The 18,594-nt window shown below is 45.6% G+C and overlaps 1 protein-coding gene across 5 annotated transcripts in view; it reads left to right on the top strand.

Moving 5' to 3' along the window:
* SUSD6 (sushi domain containing 6) overlaps nucleotides 1-18,594 on the top strand; it is a 99,493-nt gene that overhangs the window by 24,775 nt on the left and 56,124 nt on the right. The gene's annotated exons all lie outside the window — the stretch shown is intronic.

Raw genomic sequence — 18,594 nt, 5'->3', positions numbered from 1 at the left:
CTGTAATGTACAGAAAAGGATGTTAAAAAGCATGTGCTAAGGAGAAGGGGATAAGAAATGACGTTTCAACCAAGAGGCTTTCATTGGGTGAGGGCATGAGGGAGGTGCATGCAGTGGAGAAAGAAGCAGCATGAGATCAGTGGGCTTTTTATTGCACAGCATGAAAAGATCCCACAACTAAAATCTGATCTAACGTTTTCTTCCTGTGTGTCTTACAAGAAATGTTTTCCATGTAAGGCATAGGAGAGCCTGCTGTAAGGAAGTATGTGGCTGTTATTTATTTCAGAAAATGTGCCTCAACACTCAAACATAAGAAAGAAACTAGATAGACCTGTAGTAGTTGCAGCCTTTATTGCCCAGGTTTATGCTATTTAAAGACTAGTCTTCTCCAACTTGATTCTAGTGAAATAACAGGCTTGCCTAAAGTCTACTGGCTACTTGTAGGTGAGGAGAATAAGCCAAGTGTTGCTGGGGATTGGCCTGACTTTTCTCAAGTCAACATAATTGTATTACCCAGATGATGGTAAGCCAAAACCCTTCCAGAAGTCCAGAAGGCTTCTAGAGCTCTGGTTTGACCATTGGTAAACGATTTCTTATGCAAGTCACCTATACAAAGCAGCCCGCAGTTCAGGTGTGGTTTTAAGAAGAAGCGTTGATTATGTTAATCACTTCTCTGAAGTTCTTCAAGACTGGTTCATTCCTCTGATACCCTTTTTCCCTTGTACTTTTTTCCTGGCATATAATAGTGGAGGAAAAAAATTTCTATCTAGGAAATGGGGGTTTAAGCATTTCTTGTCTGAAGAAGCAGAGGATTCCTTTTTGCCTCTTGCAATGAAGGTGTTTGCAGACCTTGGGTTAATCTTCTTAATATCTAAAAAAAATAATTCTAACCCTTAACATTGGCTAATTCCATGAACCGGACCCTCCCAATATTGATGATATTAAGGCAGTAACATGCATGTCCCCTGTTCCAGTCTCCTCCTTAGCTTTTTTTTAGGCTTCTGTGAAGTCCGAGGGTCTCGGTGTACATTGTGCATCCTTCTTTTGTTGCAGTGTCTTTCACGTTACTAGCATAGGTCTTAACTCACCAGTCTCAAACCTTTTCCATTTTGTGTATAGGCCTTTGTCAACACTCATAGAAGTGAACTGGGATCCCTCTGCATATCGTCATCTGTTGATGAGTGGTTTGTAGGTGAGCTCTATAGCCTGCTCTCAGGAATGTGCAGTGGGCATCAAGCATTACTGTGCTCTGAAATGACAGGGCCCTCACAAGGCTGGTTCTTTTCTTTTTCTACATTTCTTCATTCTCATCGGATCAGGAGTCCTTCCTGCAGTTAGGAAGTCCGATGGTCAAGCTTATTTCCCCAGAAAAGAAAGAAAGCAAAAATTTAGGGTTGGGCATCTTGCAACTGCTGACACTGCAGACCATCACCTGCTTTGCTTTTCTCCTTGCAGGTGGAAGTACATGCAGTATTTGCAAGCAATAGTTTAGTATTCCCTTGATGATGGTGGTGTTGAGGGTGTACCTGTCAATTCTACAGAGGCCTCCTTCCTGAGAGCCTTTGCCTCTTGAGAAGAGTAACTTTTTATGTCCTGTGAAGCAGAGTTCTGCGATTAAAACTTGCTGTTGGTCTAGTGACAAAACCGAACAGCTTTCTTTGGTCAGAAATAAAGATTTCTGAATGGGAATGCTTCTTCAAAGAACTGAAACTCCTGCCCTATTACATCTGTTTCATAGCAAACGTAGCCTAAATATAATTAGCTTCCTCAGATTTGGTTTGTTTGCAAGGAACTAGTGAAGACTGTTGATGCCTTTGATGTAAATAAAGCACGGCCGTGCTTGGCAGAGGAGATGAAATTTCACCTTGGTCTCTGAGAAGTAAGTGTTGGGCTGTGTCCTCACCAGCAGGTGGTCCTACCTTTCAAAAGGACTGGTAATAGCATTTCACTGGGATTTCTTTCCATTTGCAGAGGTGGTGTGAAGCAGCCTGTGCAGGGATTCCCAGCAGCTATACTCAAGCGCCTCTGAGGAGTACGATTTGGAGGTGGTGGTGGGGGCTGGAGAAGGGAGGTGGAGGCTGCTGGACTGTTGCTAGAGGCCAGGGAAGGGGATGTGGCTGTAGGAGAAAGGGCTTCTGATAGCTGTTGTGCTCTGTAGTATGCTGTAAGGAGGGTGGTTTCCTCAAAATGTGCCTTATAGTATCCTGTAGAGCCATATGGAGCTATTTATTTTCTACAATGCAGGCTTCTCTTTGTCCTCCCCCCACTGCCCTCTGCGTGTGAAGCAGTGACTGCTTCATGAGGAGTACATCCTGAAGTGCAAAGGGAGACAAAGAAGATAGTTTGTTGTCCAGAGCCAACTGTTGCTTACATCTGTTAAATGTCATGTTCAGCTCACCCAGAAAAGCAGCTTTAGGTGAGCTAGAATGTGTATAAAAGCAGGCAGAGGCTAGCCTTTTCACAAAATGAAGCTTGCAAGTGGCCTTTTAAAAGATGCTGATGGAAGCCAGGACAGTTGCAAATGACAGACCACCAGCTCCTCTGGGTACTACTGCTGTACATGACGTTCACAATACAGTCTTTCCCTGAGCTTTGTAGGTGGAGCTACAGATGCTGTCTGTGGTGGGTTTTGTGCTGTTTTTTTTTCCTTTTTTTTTAACAGTTGTTCCTCTCTTCATTTAGTGAAGAGAAGTGAGGTTAGCTTAAAAAAAATTCTTTGTCAGTTCCTATGCAGGGACCCTTTCTGGAAACTCCGCATAATGTGGTAAGAATGAGAAGGTCAGTTAACTTGTGCATATGAGACAGTTGCCAATCTGTTGACGTTTAGACCTTTCTGCAAGATACAGGTTTTCTTATTTGTAAAGCATGCCTTAATTTAAGTGTTTGCTCTGTTTCTTTTAAACTGTTGCTCCAGTGCTGTTACTTTACTGTTACTTCCTATTGTCTGTTCAAGAGATGAGAGAATTGTTGAGCAAGTTTCTGATACTGGTATCAGGCTAATGGCTTCTCCCCACAAACCCCTAGCATTTGAAGGAACTAACACTTGTCTCTCTATGTTTTTTATTTAAAATGTTTGGCTTTAGAGGAAAAGGAAATTGGTAACACTGGAAGACAGAGCAAATGGATTTAGGCAGCTGTTTTGCAGCAAAGTCTTAGACTGCAAAGGCAAAAGGAGAACAGCTTTGGTGAGGAAGACTGCTGACTCTTGAAAGACTAAATAGCATGTCAGATTGACAAAATGGGGAAAACAAATTTAATCTTAAAAGTACAGTAATAAAGGGATTGGGTGAATTCCCTTTGAGAAACTCACTTGAAAATAGATTAAACGAACATGAAAATCCTCTGCTGTTGAAAGTCGTTTTAAATCTTCATCTTGTAGTTTGGTGGATTTTGCATATTAATTTCGCTATCCTGTAAGCTCTTGTAGCTGATCTCTTTCTGCTGCTGCTTGGAGCACTACGTTACAGGTAAAAACATGAGGAGGATGACTTTTAAACTAGCTTGCTTTATACTAATTCTCATAACCTTTATTTAATCAATTCACTCTGAGGGAACCTTGTCTCCAGAGACAGCAAGTTACTTGAGGATTACTGGCTGTGGCAGGACCTTCATATTTATTTGCAAAATATCTGGGGGAAAAAAAAAAATCAGTTTTCCTTTAAAGGCAGTTGAAGCTGGAGTTGCTGCACTTTTCCTGCAAGGCTGAGTAGAGGTCACTGGGAATTCTGTGCTAGAATGTTGTGTTTTGTTTTGTTTTGGTGTTTTTTTTTTTTCCTTGAGAAATAGTTTGATGGCTTGAGTGTACTCGCACAGGATGCTTGGAGATGCATCAAAACCTCAAGCAAAGCAGAGTGACCTGTTTTCTAAGTGGATGTACTACTCACTTAGCTGCTAATGGCTTGGCAGAGTTGTTTCCTACCCTGCATATAGTGAAGAGTTAAATGTGCCTGCTCTAAAATGCCCTTTTTAGGGGGAATGGGGAAGGATCTCTCACTTCTTAGTCATGTGTGTGCAAGAGGAGTGTGGGGAAGAGGCGTCTGGGGCAGCGTGTGTGGTATCCTTTATGTTCATGTGCCCGGACTGTTGACATTGAATATTAGCATGCTGGAGAAGTAACAAAATGCAGAAATCCAGTGAAGACTCTGTACTCTCTTCCTCTTCTTGCTTGTCTTTCACAGAAGCTTGCCTGGTAGCTGGCCCATTCAGGGGGGTGTAGGACTATGACTAGGGCCAGGAGGGAGGCAGCACCCGGGAACGGTGTGCTTGGCTGAGGGACAGCAAGTGGTACGTATTGCTTTCAGGGAGGCAGCTGCCCAGGTTACTGGCAAGATGCTTCACCGCTAGCTTCTGGTCCCAGTGGTAAAGAGGCATTGCCTATGGCTTTATCCAGGGTTTATCTTTGCACATGTGAGTATTGCGAGGGAATCTGATCTTTGGGAAGGTTTTCCCTGGAGTTTTGAGGCAGACTGGACAAAGCCTAGCTATGCTTTTGCAGTCCTGGGTGGTCTACTGAAAAAGCCAAGGTGTGAGGCAGAAGGTTAAATTACCTGTATCCTCTAACTTTTGGGTGTATCTCCTTCTGACCTCGCATTGGCACATGTGTGATTCTTGCCTGCATGCAGCAGCACTTCATAGCCTTTCTCATGGTTGCACAGAACTGTAAAATTTACTACCAGAGCAAGTTGCTGACTCTTGCTGTCCTGCTTTGTACAACTTTCTCCCCTCTTTTGGCTTTGATTTCATTTGACTTCCTCTAACTAGACAAGCTGGTGTTGCCTTTGGCTATCATGGAGCACTCTCACCCAGCTTTCTGGCTTTTAATCTGCATGGAAACCAGGATGCTTGGAGCCCTGATTTAGGGGGAGGGTTTAGACCTAGAGCATCTTTATGCATAATAAATTATTTCTGCCACACTTTAATGTGGATTGAAAATGGAGCTGGTTTTAGGAGCAAGAAGCCTGTGCAATTACTTGGCCCAGCATGTTGTACAGGCTGCTCGCTTAAGTCAGAGAGAGTGGTTCCACATACTATAGGCTTCAGCAGCAAAGCTGAGGTGGGAGTTTCTTACCTCTCTCCCACTGCTGCTCCCACTGGCCCCAGACCTGTGCCAGTGCAAAGACCCAGTTTCCCCAACAAGCTCCTGAAAGTTGCATCAGCATTGTGGAGGGGACGGTTAGCTGCAAAGTGGGCGTGGGAGCAGCAGCATGGGGATGTCTAGTCACCAGGAGCAAGGAGTCATCCTTCAGCCAAGGTAGCAGTGCAAGCCTGTGAGTGGTTGGATAGTGGAGGGACAGGCCTCAACCCCAGCTGGCTCTGCAAAGGGGCAGTGCTGATGTACAAGGGGCAGAGTAGACTATCGGTCAGTAAAGGCTGAGGAACCATTGCTGCTATATAAACAAGGTGCTGAGAGCTGCTGAATGAACAGTTACTACCAGGCAGTGCTCCTCAGCTGCCTCAAGACCCTATGCTTAACATTTTCTTTGAGTTTCTGTTTGGTAGCAGCTGGGCAGAGGCCCCTCCTCGGGGAGCTGAGGAAGGGTGATCCCTGTGACACTTGCAGGGTGGGTGCTGTGGAATGGGTGCAGGAGGCTGTGTGTGTGCTCCTCCTCCTGCTGCAGGTCAGAGCATCCTGGGTCCCACCTCTGGGCTGTCCTAGTTCCAGCAAACAGCGTCCATATAGATTTTTTTAAAAATATTTTTTTCACTAATAGCCATGCTTTGTAAAGTGTAAATGTCACTGAGTCAAGTGAGGGAGAAGTTGAAGTTTCAAATTGACCTTTTGTTGAGATGCAAATTACAGGTTTTACTTATGACAGGTTTTTTTCTGCGGATTCTTAGTTCTCTACTCTTTCTGGCATGCTTCTCTCCCACCCCAATTTAATGGTGGAAATCTTTAATGTGCAGCCTTTGAATGGTGGTTGTAGGTCTCAGGAAGCCAGTTTGCCACCCTATTAGAAAGGCACCTGTCCTGGGCATACTGCTTGGAGCGCTTCGTCTCCTCGTGGTGTGTGTGTATGTCCCCCGATGATATGTAATGAGCAGTGATCCTTCTTGGTGTGCCTCTCTGGCTTGATGCTCCTAGCTTGTGCTGCTCAAATCAGAATGTAATTACAACTGATCCCTTCTTAGAAAATCAAATTAAGCATAGCCTGTTGAGGGAAGCTAGTTAGAGAGAAAAGAATGGGGGGGTCTTCTGCGTAGTGATATGTGCTCGCTGTGAGCTGGGAATTGCAAGAATGATTTAAAAGAAAGGAAGCTGTTAGGACTCTTATTTCCCACCCCGTCTTCTCTCAGCCCTTGAGTATTGACTTTTGAGATTAATTTATGGTGCCTTGCCTGGAGTCTGCAAGCCTTAGGTCGAGTATTGGGGTGGATGTTGGTGTGCCTGCTGCTGGTGAGGGTGCTCAGCTGGGGAGACTGCCCGGCCACCTTCTGCAGCCGCTCTTGACCGTGGCCTCACGGGAGCAGGCCTGTGCGCAGGTGGTGCGCTAGTCATCCTACAGTTTTAGTTGCAAGGGGTCCTCGCCCCTTATTGAGATCTACTGAAGTAGTTGTCTGCTGTGTTAGAATCGCAAATGCAGTCTTAAAAGTCAGAACCAGAATTTGAAACTGTGCTTTTTAACTTTCTCAGTTTGGTCAATAATACTAGGCTGTTGGAAGATGAAGTTTTTGGAGGACTTACGGGGCAGTCTTATTTCTCAGAGTTTTTGTGTGTGTTTATCTTTGAAAAGACTTTTGTGCTGACAGACGTCCAAACATCAAGGATTTGTTAGCCTGGAAGGTTCTGATATTACATGTCTATTGTGGAGAACTTTTATATATAAACTGTGATACAAATAATAAGCACTGCACAGCAATTGTCATCATCCCTTGGAAGTGGGTGAGTGGATGTTTTCATATCTGGGATGGCAGCTTCTAAACTTGAGTTGTGTCTCACAGCTGTGCTTTTAGGAATAAATGTAAGACTGCCTCCATCTTCTAGTATAGTTCCTTATTTAAATGTCAGACTGGTTCACTGAAGTTTATATATAGAGGGCTTTGATAGGAAAAAGATGTCCCAAATGGGTGTCCTCTTCAAATGGCTGTGCTGCCTGGTGGTATTGCAGCTGTGTGTATAGCAGACTGATGTTTTTAGCCACATCAGTCGAAATGAATGCACAACAAGTGGTAAGGATGAGGGGAAGCACATTCTAGTAGTGAGGGATTATAAAATAAGCCTTTACTGTACATGGGCCTTGTGGTGCATTCCCTGAAACAGATTAACACAGCTGCATAAATGAGAAAAGCATCCTTGGATATACAAGTGACCTTACCAATCCAGTGCTGCTTCAAGAACCCTGTTCTTAGCCAGAGTAGCATTTCAAGCTTGCATGTGGTTTCAAGAGGTTCTGCCTTTGCACGGCTTTTCTTTATTCTCCTTCCCTGAAGCCATTTCAGTTTACTGTGAGTTTTCTTTTTTAGGACTTATTATTTTTGGAAAGCGTTCTGGAACATTTTGTGCATATGGTCCTCTGTAAATGTGCTGTTGTACTGATTAAAGCTGAAAGTATGAAACCTAGCCTTTCTGATGCAGTGCGGCAGGGGAAAAATGCTGAAACAATAGTTTCCAAAGGGAATGCTTTTCCAAATAAAGACATATTTAAAAAACAAACAAACAAAAAAGCCCCAGAAAACCCCAAAACTGGGAAAGATTGCGTGTAAGATGTATTCTCCACTATACCCCAGTCTCTACTTTCTCCCATAGATTGCACAGATGCTAGTATGCTTCAAAAAAACCAAAACAAAACAGAAAATTCCTTAAAGCAGATCCAGTACTTTTTTAATAACTGGTTTCTCTTCATTCACTGGTGACGTGACCCCATTGCTATAAGCATTTTCGTAATAGCACAGAAATCTGCCATACATTGGAGTTGTGTGCATTAACCTGTCTAACTCGCCACCCGGCCCCTCCGCAGGTCTGCCTTTCCTTCCTACTGGTGCCTGGAAATTCACAGCCTGCCTGTAACTAGCTTCTCCTTCCTTATTTGGAAGGATAAATTGGATTTTGATCCCTTATCTTCCTCCTCCCAAGTAAAACAGAAAAAGTTTCCAGTGAAATTCTGTGACTTTCAAGGAAACGTCTTAAAATTTGGGGAGCTAATGATATCTAGGGCTTTCTCTTCGACTTACCAAGGCAAGGAAAATTGGATGATTTCCCCCCACCCCCCAGTCATAAAATTCTAATCTTCTGTGACTGTGTCAGACCTGGCATGACAACCACAGTACTTGGAAATGAGGAAGGATCTTCACAAGACTGAGACTGTTTCTAACAATTTGTCTCTGACTGTTTCTGAAAGTGTGAGAGTGATATCTACAGGAATGAAAACCAGGTCCTAGAGCAAGCTCTGCTGTGGTGCCCTCTTACAGGGTGGGAAAGCAAGTCTATTGAACAGAAAACATTTTATGGCTTAAAAGTTATGATGTGAAACAATGTGGCTACATGTTGGTGTATCAGAGTACCTTGCTAACAGTCTGTCCTCTGCAGTTGGGTGTCTGACGCAGTCAGTCCTGAAGTGAAATAAATTTTTTGGAGGCCTACTCTGATGCCGTCTTCGGAAGATGGAATTTACTGCTGCAGTGCACAGATTTATTCAGAAGACCAGTGTGGCTGGTTGGTTGGTTCTTAAATCTTTAACATACCATGCAAAAGGATGGCAGTTTAGACTGTAGGAGATGCAAATCTGTGAACTATGACTGACAATGATGTAGCAATGGACTTTTAAAGTGTGCAGTGAAAATATGCTTGCTCTGGTTTTCCTTGAGGGATCCAGGAGCCCCTCACTTGCTTGGCTTATGCCCAGAGAATTCATCCTCCATACAAGATGACTTCAAAAGGCCCACATATATCTTGTGATTCTCAAGGGGATACTGCATAGAAAATTGTTGGGGGTCAGGGGTTGGGATCTGAGATGTTGTCGTCTTTCTGGTGTTTCTTGAATGTCCACAAGTGTTTCTTAGAGGCTCTAGGCCTCTCTTCTTGTTCATTTTCATTGGCTGGATAATTAGGAACAGAGGAAGCTGGCAAGCAAGGTGTGCTGAGCAGCAGCAGCAGCAGTGTGTTGGGGTCCTTGTTACGCTTAAAAATTGCCCTGTGCATCACACTGGGCTGAAGAATAGTAAACCATTTGGGGCTAACCAACAACTGACTTCAGAGTTTCCATCATGCAATGGACAGTGAAGGGTACTGAATACCACCCCTTTTCCCCCCTTGGCAACCCTGCACCTCTTCTTTGCACACCTTGAAAAGTCCGTTCCTTCCTTGTTCCTGACCTCTATGGGGACTGTTGGAGATGCAGCTTGTTTGGCCCACTCAGGAATATCTTTGAGCCTGCTGTGCATTCCTCTTTGGGCTGCAGCAGGGAAGAAGCTAATATACAAAGGCTTGCACCCAACTGCTAGCGTGGAAGGGAAATAGATGGAGGAGGGAAGTGGTCCTTGCCTTTAGCCCACAGAAGAATATGCTCGGCTAACCTCAGGATGACTTCTTGAGGAACATCAAGTGAGATAAGGAGGCAAGCAAGGGAGGGGTGCAAAAGCATGATCTAGATGCAAACAGGACTTTAGACTATGATCGGAAGGATAGAGGGGAGGAGGCTGGGGAATAAGTTATGCAAATTGATGAATCTTGTAGGTTTAGTCACTTGGGGTAGGAATGTTGATGTGACTTTCCCAGTTGTAAGGGACTGGTTATCCAGTAGTGAAAAATCCAGTTTCCTGGCTTAAAGCTTAAGTGTGCCTTAGTGGGGCTGTGGAGAGTTAGGCACATGCTGTTTATCAGAGATTAAAATGGAATTTCAGAATTCAGCCTGTCCAGCAAGCTTCTTTCTGAGCAAACCCTAATGTTCCCTCTTGAAAATGGGAGTTCTGTATCACCAACAATTGCGCTGGTGTTTTAGAAACCTTCATGAGAGAGAGGAGGTGAAAGCTAAAACAAGATATTTATGTGTAAGAAACTGCTGAATTTGCAGGTCATAGGCCAAACCCTGTGGCACAGCTGGGGAATGAGGAAGGAAACCCAACATTTCAGGTCCCACTACAGGTTGCAATCAGGTCTTGGTTTTGCAGGAGGATGTGCACTGATTCCAGTGTCCGGAATAAGCTGCTCAGTCTGCCCTAGTTATTCCACTCTGTAGCAGGGGATGTGTGCAGTTCAGCCCTCTGCTTTATGCTGTGCCTGTGCTATGCAGAAATCTGCCTTTTTATAATGCAAAAATGAAGGTGTAAAATGAAGCTACCAAACACACATGTCCTAAATCATCTGGTTATGCTGCGCATGTGGGCAGAGTGTTACATGGGTTGTTTGGTTTTTCTTATTTCCTCTCTTCCTCTTCCACCTTTTCCAATTATCCTGGATAATTGAGAGTGGGCTGTGCTGAAAAGTCAGATGATTAAGATTTTCTAAACTGCCTGCAGGTAACTCTGAATGCTTTGTTTTTTTCTTTGTGTCTAATTTAACTGAACCGTTTAATTGAACTGTGGAGTTATCCCAAAATGTTAAAAATACAATTCTGTTTCTAAAAGCTTTCAATTAAACTGGTTTAGCTACAGAAAGTAAGTAGAATTAGGCATTTCTTTCCTCTGCTGGCACTTGGACTTGATTTTTCTGTAATTTTTCTTATTAAGCAGCCAAGAGGATGACTTTTTTTGTTCTAAAGCTTGACTGCTCATTGAAAGCAGACAAAATAAGGATACAGCAAAACCAGTAACTAAGGGTGAAGGTTAAATTCTCTGAACTACACTGCTCACATTAGGTTCCACCTGCAGCCTGACCCATGATCAAGGGGATCCTCTATCCCCCCCTCACCAGGCTGAAGGCAGCAGCTCAAAGGAGGAGAGTGAATGGAGGCAAGTCCACACTCGTGGCAGCAGGCAGAGGCCCTCCCTGCCCACCTCGCCCCCCCAGGTGCCTCTGTACAACAGGTATGAGGCCCTGGAGGTGGAAGGCCAGGCAATGGAGGATGGGGACGACAGTCTATCTACACCAGAGGTGTCGCCCAGGTCAGAAGAACGTACCTCTCGTATTAACACCACCCCCACAAGGAAGAGAAGACGGGTTATAGTTGTGGGTGACTCCCTTCTGAAGGGAACCGAGGGTCTGATATGCCGGACGGACCCTCCTCTTAGGGAAGTCTGCTGCCTCCCTGGGGCCCGCGTGAAGGATGTCATGAGGATACTCCCTAGCTTGGTACGGCCCTCGGACTATTACCCCCTACTGCTCTTCCATGTGGGGGGCAATGAGGCTGCAACACAAAGTCCTAGGGCGATCAAAAGAGACTTCAGGGCCTTGGGACGGCTAGTAAGGGACTCTGGAGCACAGGTTATTTTCTCCTCTCCCCTTCCAGTTGTGGGCAGCGACACAAGAAGGAACAGACACACCCAATCTATTAATGCATGGCTCTGTGGCTGGTGTCATTGCCACGGATTTGGTTTTTTTTGACAACGGGATGGCCTACACAGCACTGGGTTTGCTGGCATCTGATGGCATTCATCTTTCTCAAAGGGGAAAGAGAATCTTTGCTCAGGAACTTGTGGGGCTCATTGACAGAGCTTTAAAGTAGACTCGAAGGGGGAGGGGGATAATATCAGGCTTGCCCGAGGGAAGCTGAGGGACGACGTGCCACGGTTAGAGGGAGCGGGTGCCAGCGAGGGCACTTGGCCTGTGTCTCTGAGATGTGCAGGGTACGCCGGGGCACAGCCGAAGTCGAACAGAGTTGAGCTAGGGGATACTGAGGCAATAGGAGCCAAGAGGGAAATGCCAGTGAAATGTCTCAAAGCACACAAGGGGTGTTCTTCTATGAAGGAGACATGGACGACAGCCCAGCTGAAGTGCCTCTACACCAATGCATGCAGCATGGGGCAACAAGCAGGAGGAGTTGGAAGCCATTGTACATCAGGAAAACTATGATATGGTTGCCGTCACGGAAACGTGGTGGGATGAGTCGCACAACTGGAGTGCAGCAATGGATGGCTATAAACTCTTCAGGAGGGATAGGCGAGGCATGAGAGGTGGTGGGGTAGCCCTGTACGTCAGGGAGTGTCTGGATAGTTTAGAGCTCGATGATGGTGATAATAGGGTGGAGTGTCTATGGGTAAGAATCAGGGGGAGGGCCAACAAGGCAGATATTGTGGTGGGAGTCTGTTACAGACCACCCAACCAGGATGAGGAGACTGACAAACTATTCTATAAGCAGCTGGGAGAAGCCTCATGATCACTAGCCCTTGTTCTTGTGGGGGACTTCAACCTGCTGGATGTCTGCTGGAAATACAGTACAGCAGAGAGGAAACAGTCTAGGAGGTTCCTAGAGCATGTGGCAGATAACTTCCTGACACAGCTGGTGAGCGAGCCAACTAGGGAAGGTGCCCCGCTGGACCTCTTGTTCACGAACAGAGAAGGACTTGTGAGCCATGTGATGGTTGGAGGCTGTCTTGGGCAGAGTGATCATGAAATGATAGAGTTTTTGATATGTGGAGAAGCGGCGAGGGGGCTCAGCAAAACTGCCACCTTAGACTTCCGGAGGGCGGACTTCGGCCTGTTTAGGAGACTGGTTGAGAGAGTCCCCTGGGAGGCAGCCCTAATGGGCAAAGGAGTCCAGGAAGGCTGGACATTCTTTAAGGAGGAAGTCCTAAAGGCACAAGAGCGGGCTGTCCCCAGGTGCTGAAAGACGAGCCGGCGTGGAAGAAGACCGGCCAGGCTGAACAGAGAGCTCTGGCTCGAACTCAGGAAGAAGAGGAGAGTCTATGACCTCTGGAAGAAGGGGCGGGCAACTCAGGAGGACTACAAAGGTGTAGCGAGGCTGTGCAGGGAGAAAATTAGAAGGGCCAAAACTGAGCTAGAGCTCAATCTGGCTGCTGCTGTAAAAGACAACAAAAAACACTTCTTCAAATACATTAGCAGCAAAAGGAGAGCTAAGGAGAATCTCCAGCCCCTAGTAGACGGGGGAGGGAACACAGTGATCCAGGATGAGGAAAAGGCTGAGGTACTTAATGCCTTCTTTGCCTCAGTCTTTAATAGCAGGGCCAATTGTTCTCTGGGTACCCAGCCCCTGGAGTTGGAAGATAGGGATGGGGACCAGAATGGAGCCCCCATAATCCAGGGGGAAATGGTTAGTGACCTGCTGCACCACTTAGACACTCACAAGTCTATGGGGCCTGATGAGATCCACCAGAGAGTACTGAAGGAACTGGCAGATGTGCTCGCCAAGCCCCTTTCCATCATTTACCAGCAGTCCTGGCTAACTGGGGAGGTCCCTGCTGACTGGAGATTAGCAAATGTGACACCCATCTTCAAGAAGGGCCAGAAGGAGGACCCGGGGAACTACAGGCCTGTCAGCCTGACCTCAGTACCGGGGAAGCTGATGGAGCAGATCATCCTGAGTGCTATCACATGGCATGTAGAGAATAACCAAGGGATCAAGCCCAGCCAGCATGGGTTGAGGAAAGGTAGGTCCTGCTTGACCAACCTGATCTCCTTCTATGACAAGGTGCCCCGCCTAGTAGATGAGGGGAAGGCTGTGGATGTTGTCTATCTAGACTTCAGTAAAGCCTTTGACACGGTTTCCCACAGCATTGTCCTGGAGAAACTGGCTGCTCATGGCTTGGACGGGTGTACTCTTCGCTGGGTAAAGAACTGGCTGGACGGCTGGGCCCAAAGAGTGGTGGTGAATGGAGTTTACTCCAGTTGGCGGCCGGTCACAAGCGGTGTTCCCCGGGGCTCGGTGTTGGGGCCAGTTCTGTTTAACATCTTTATCAATGATCTGGACGAAGGGATCGAGTGCACCCTCAGTAAGTTTGCAGATGACACCAAGTTGTGTGGGAGTGTTGATCTGCCTGAGGGTAGGAAGGCTCCGCAGAGGGACCTGGACAGGCTGGATCGATGGGCCGAGGTCAATTGTATGAGGTTTAACAAGGCCAAGTGCCAGGTCCTGCACTTGGGCCACAGCAACCCCATGCAACGCTACAGGCTTGGGGAAGAGTGGTTGGAAAGCTGCCAGGCAGAGAAGGACCTGGGGGTGTTGGTTGACAGCCGCCTGCATATAAGCCAGCAGTGTGCCCAGGTGGCCAAGAAAGCCAATGGCATCCTGGCTTGTATCAGGAATAGCATGGCCAGCAGGACTAGGGAAGTGATCATGCCCCTGTACTCGGCACTGGTGAGGCCGCACCTCGAATACTGTGTTCAGTTTTGGGCCCCTCACTACAAGAGAGACATTGAGGTGCTGGAGCGTGTCCAGAGAAGGGCAACGAAGCTGGTGAAGGGTCTGGAGCAGAATTCTATGAGGAGCAGCTGAGGGAGCTGGGGTTGTTTAGCCTGGAGAAAAGGAGGCTGAGGGGAGACCTTATTGCTCTCTACAACTATCTGAAAGGAGGTTGTAGAGAGGTGGGGGTTGGTCTCTTCTCCCAGGTAACAAGCGATAGGACAAGAGGAAAGGGCCTCAAGTTGCGCCAGGGGAGGTTTAGACTGGATATTAGGAAATTTTACTTCACTGAAAGGGTTATCAAGCACTGGAACAGGCTGCCCAGGGAAGTGGTTGAGTCGCCATCCCTGGAAGTATTTAAAAGACATTTGGACGAGGTGCTTAGGGACATGGTTTAGTGGTGGTCTTGGTCGTGTTAGGTTTATGGTTGGACTCGATGATCTTAAAGGTCTTTTCCAACCTATACGTTTCTGTGATTCTATGAGGCAAGAACAATCCTTGTGCTTAGCCTTTCAAAAGGTATGCTGTGCACACCCATCACTCATCCCGCTGCCGAGATCTTTGTTGTGTGCATTCAAGAGATAGCAAACAATTTCTGATTGTTATTATGTGAGAGAGAAGCTATGTGGATAAAATAGAGATTTCTGATGTGCATGAGGGTAACTAATTTCTTTTGGCAAGTTTCAAGTATGCTGTTTAAAAGCAAGCCAGTAGCATTCCAAACATACTGAACACTTCCCTAAACAAACTGTGGTGAATCCATGTTGAAGACCAGTTTTCCAGCAACGGTGACACAGGGCATAGCTGTGCCAGGCATCTTGAGTAACTGGAGAGCCTCAGACTGTCCCGTCCACCCCCCTGACATCCCATGTCCTTGGTGCACCACAACTACACGAATCTGGTTCTTTTTCAAGTCCTGAGCATATGACCTTCCAAAGAACACTTTTTAATGGGGACCTAGGAGTCCTGCTGTGACGAAATGGGGAAAAATCAGAAAATTAGTCATAACCCTGGGAAAATGTATGTATGCTTACAAAGGGATCTTGGATCAAGGGATATGAGTTGACAGCTTGTGAAGGTCTAGAAGATAAATGGCAGAGGTCCCCAAACAGTTTAGCTTAGAAAAAGCTCCTGCCATATGCAAGTGCGTCATCTTTGGAAATGGTTGATTGTGGCTTAAGAGCGAGCAGAAAGTCTGGCCTGCATGGTTTCAGTGGAAGCTGATGCCTGCTTCAGGGAGTTCACGTAGAAGAGAACTACCGCTTGTTGTGCGAGCAGGGCTGGCCATGCAGCGAGGGGGACCAGTGCTGAAGCATCACTGGGAAGGTTGCTTGATGACAAGACTTCAAGAAAAGGAAGCCAGGGATGGCTGTAACCTGGGAGCAATGAGTACTTTTTCCCTTGTTCATAGCATTCCCTGAGAGGGTGTGTGGCTATTGACTTTGTGGCCATAGAGGACAGTTTATTTTCTTATCCATATTTAGTAGGTGTTTTTCAAAGTGCACATTAAAAAGAAAGCAAAAAAAAACCCCAACCCTCTGACTGACATACTGTTAACAGAGAAGAATCTTCTCTCCCCTCCTTACTGTATTTATGGGAACTGCTGGCTATAGTAAATATTACCTTTGAAAACATCTCTGTTTAAACTTAATCCTCCCATAACCCTTCAGCCTAGGCTGTGGCATGTGAGATGGGTCTGAAGTGTCCTTGCTCCATATATTCGTGCCATTGGTGGCTTCTGCCTCATTGTTTCTAGGATCCATTAAAGAAACCAGCCTGTTCCTTAATGCTGTGTGTAAACAGGGAATTGCTTTGATTCACGTGAACCCATGAATTGTTAAGCTATTTCCCTGAGAGTATGTCTCTGACAAATGTGTGTGCTCTACAATGCACTCCAGTTAATTTCTGGAGGTGGGGGCCTGAAGAGTTATGAAAGCTGCTTCCCCCTGAGCTGTAGTTATAAGGAATGTGCTAAAACAATAGTCAACTTTCAGAGGATTGAATGTCTGTCTAAACAGCTTCCCAACCACCAGCTCCCCCCTGGGAAGAAAGGATACCTTCCTATCTAGCCAGAATCTCTTTCATCTTCTAATTTTGCCAAGGAAAAGTAAAGGCTGGGAACAAGTTTTTTTAACTTTGAAGCCCGAGGGAGGATCCTCACAGGGGATACTGTGCCCATTGTCTCCTAACAAATCTGTTTTATCGATGCTATCTTCTACTAAATGGTTTTGCTGCCTTTGTATCTCCTTCAAATCCCACACTGAACTAAATCAGCTTACTGGGATGTTGCTGTAGGCATAGCAGCAGCAATTTACAACACTCCTTGTGGGGCAGCCCTGTGCCTCTGACAGACGGGATCCCTGTTAACCTGGGACTCAAGTGACTTGGTAGCTGAAAAGAGATGGGGGAACTGTGCCTGACTTTAGAAGAAAGGAGTGAAACAGCGCTGTGCTTTGGAGCAATCTATTAGTGAATTGAGAATAAGCAATAATTGATTCCCCCAGAAGATATTTTTGTTTTACATATCTCTAACTTGGTGGTTGTTCAGAGACCAGAATTGAACTGCTGGCTTCCACATGTGATCTCTGGGAGAGGAAAATGCCTCTGGGCAAGGTAGCACACCTCAGGCGGCTCAGCAAATTCTGTGATAATTGCATGCCCTCTTCTCTACCTCTCCTTCTGGCCGCTGATATGTCATCCAGCACGCACTGTTCCAAGGGCAGGGAAGGCCACCTTTAAAAGATACTTTGGCAAGACTTGCAGAGTTTGTTATACTAATGAGGCTTCATTAAATTGGAATGGTGAGGACAGACCTGTTTTGATCTAATCAGAAGGGCCATTTGCTGAAGATAGTGTATTGCTTTGTCAGAGCTGTAATTTGGTGTAGAGCAGTGACTCTTAGAAGAAAGCAGTGACTCTTAGAAGAAAGCAGTCAGCTGTTGGCCTGGAGTATAGGCCAGATGCTGGCCTCTTCCATTAAGTATGAACTTAAAATCCATGCGGGAGATCTGACTTGAGAGGAGGGGGCAGATGTACGGACTAGCTGGCTTGGCTTTCTTCAGAGAGGAGTATTTTTTCATTCCATGGTCCAATTGTTGCTGAAGGAATTCTAGCAGGTGAGTGGCAGCATCCTTACTCCTTTCTGCATGGTAGGAGTTTGGTGAACAAAGCATTGGCTCCTTGTCTGTGGAAGACACAAGAAATCTACAGGCTGTGCTACAGGCATAGAGTGGGATAGCTTCACTTCTCTTCCTCCCCCTCCAAATGAAGCAAGAAACAAAAGGGGCAGACACAGAGTTTATTGTAGCATCAGCTCCAGACTTGCCACATGGCAGTTTAAATGTCATCTTGAAATGACATTTCAAGGCGGGGGTGTATGCAGACAAAGAATTCTTCTTTGGTAGAGACTAATTGACGTGAAGGATCCAAATTTTAAAGATAGCCCTTTTGTGAAGTAAATATGACCAAAGTAGTGACATGGAACTAAGGAAACCCTCTTTTCAGTAGGATGACTTCCAGGTTTAATGACAAATCTACATATTCCCTCCCATAATGAAACTTTTTTTGCCTGTGTAATTGGAAATGTGAGTTTTGGCTGTTTGAGTTATGTGTTTCTCTGGTCAGTGCTGGTGTGTGGACTTCATCTCAGAAGTACTTAAGGATCTGAAAGTCATATTGCCTTCCCTAGTAGTAGGAGCACTAACCCAGGTCTCCCATCTGTTCTGACAGAGTACGAAAGAGTACGATACCCACCTTTGCACCTCTCAAATTTGTTTGGAGTTATCCAGCAGTTTTGAATTTCTATGGGAAACTTAGCAAAAAAAAAAAAAAAAAAGAGTCCCCCTTCAGTATGAATATCCATTTAACTGAAGAAGCTGTGGCTGAATGGGGTTTCCCTCAAAATTAAAAGTATTCCTGTTGTCAAGTGTAAAGAAACATTAATTTTTGCAAATTTTCTTTTCCCCTGAGAGCTTTAGGTGTTTGTGTAAGGAATAGCATGACAGAAGTGTTGAAATGTGATTTGTGAAATGTTGTTGTTGTTTTGGGGGAGTTTTTTGTTTGGGTTTGGTTTTTTTTGTTTGGGGTTTTTTTTGTTGTTGTTTTTTGTTTTTTTTTTTTTTTTTTTCTTTTTTTTACTCCATCACTCACCCAGTTGTCTTTATCCCAGTTTTCTCCTTCCTCCTTTGTAAAACCATTACACACAGATCTTTGGTCCCAGCTTTCTTTCATGAGCATTGGAGTTATGCATGACATTGTTATTCATCCAGGTCCAAAGTTACCATTGGAGGTTTTGCAGGCTAAAACCATACTAGGTTGGTGGGACATGTATTCTACTGGGTCTTTTTCCTTCATTAAAAATCGG

Source organism: Mycteria americana, chromosome 5, assembly GCF_035582795.1.
Source record: "Mycteria americana isolate JAX WOST 10 ecotype Jacksonville Zoo and Gardens chromosome 5, USCA_MyAme_1.0, whole genome shotgun sequence".
Taxonomy (NCBI): Eukaryota; Metazoa; Chordata; class Aves; order Ciconiiformes; family Ciconiidae; genus Mycteria; species Mycteria americana.
This window is presented reverse-complemented; position numbering and strand designations above follow the sequence as displayed.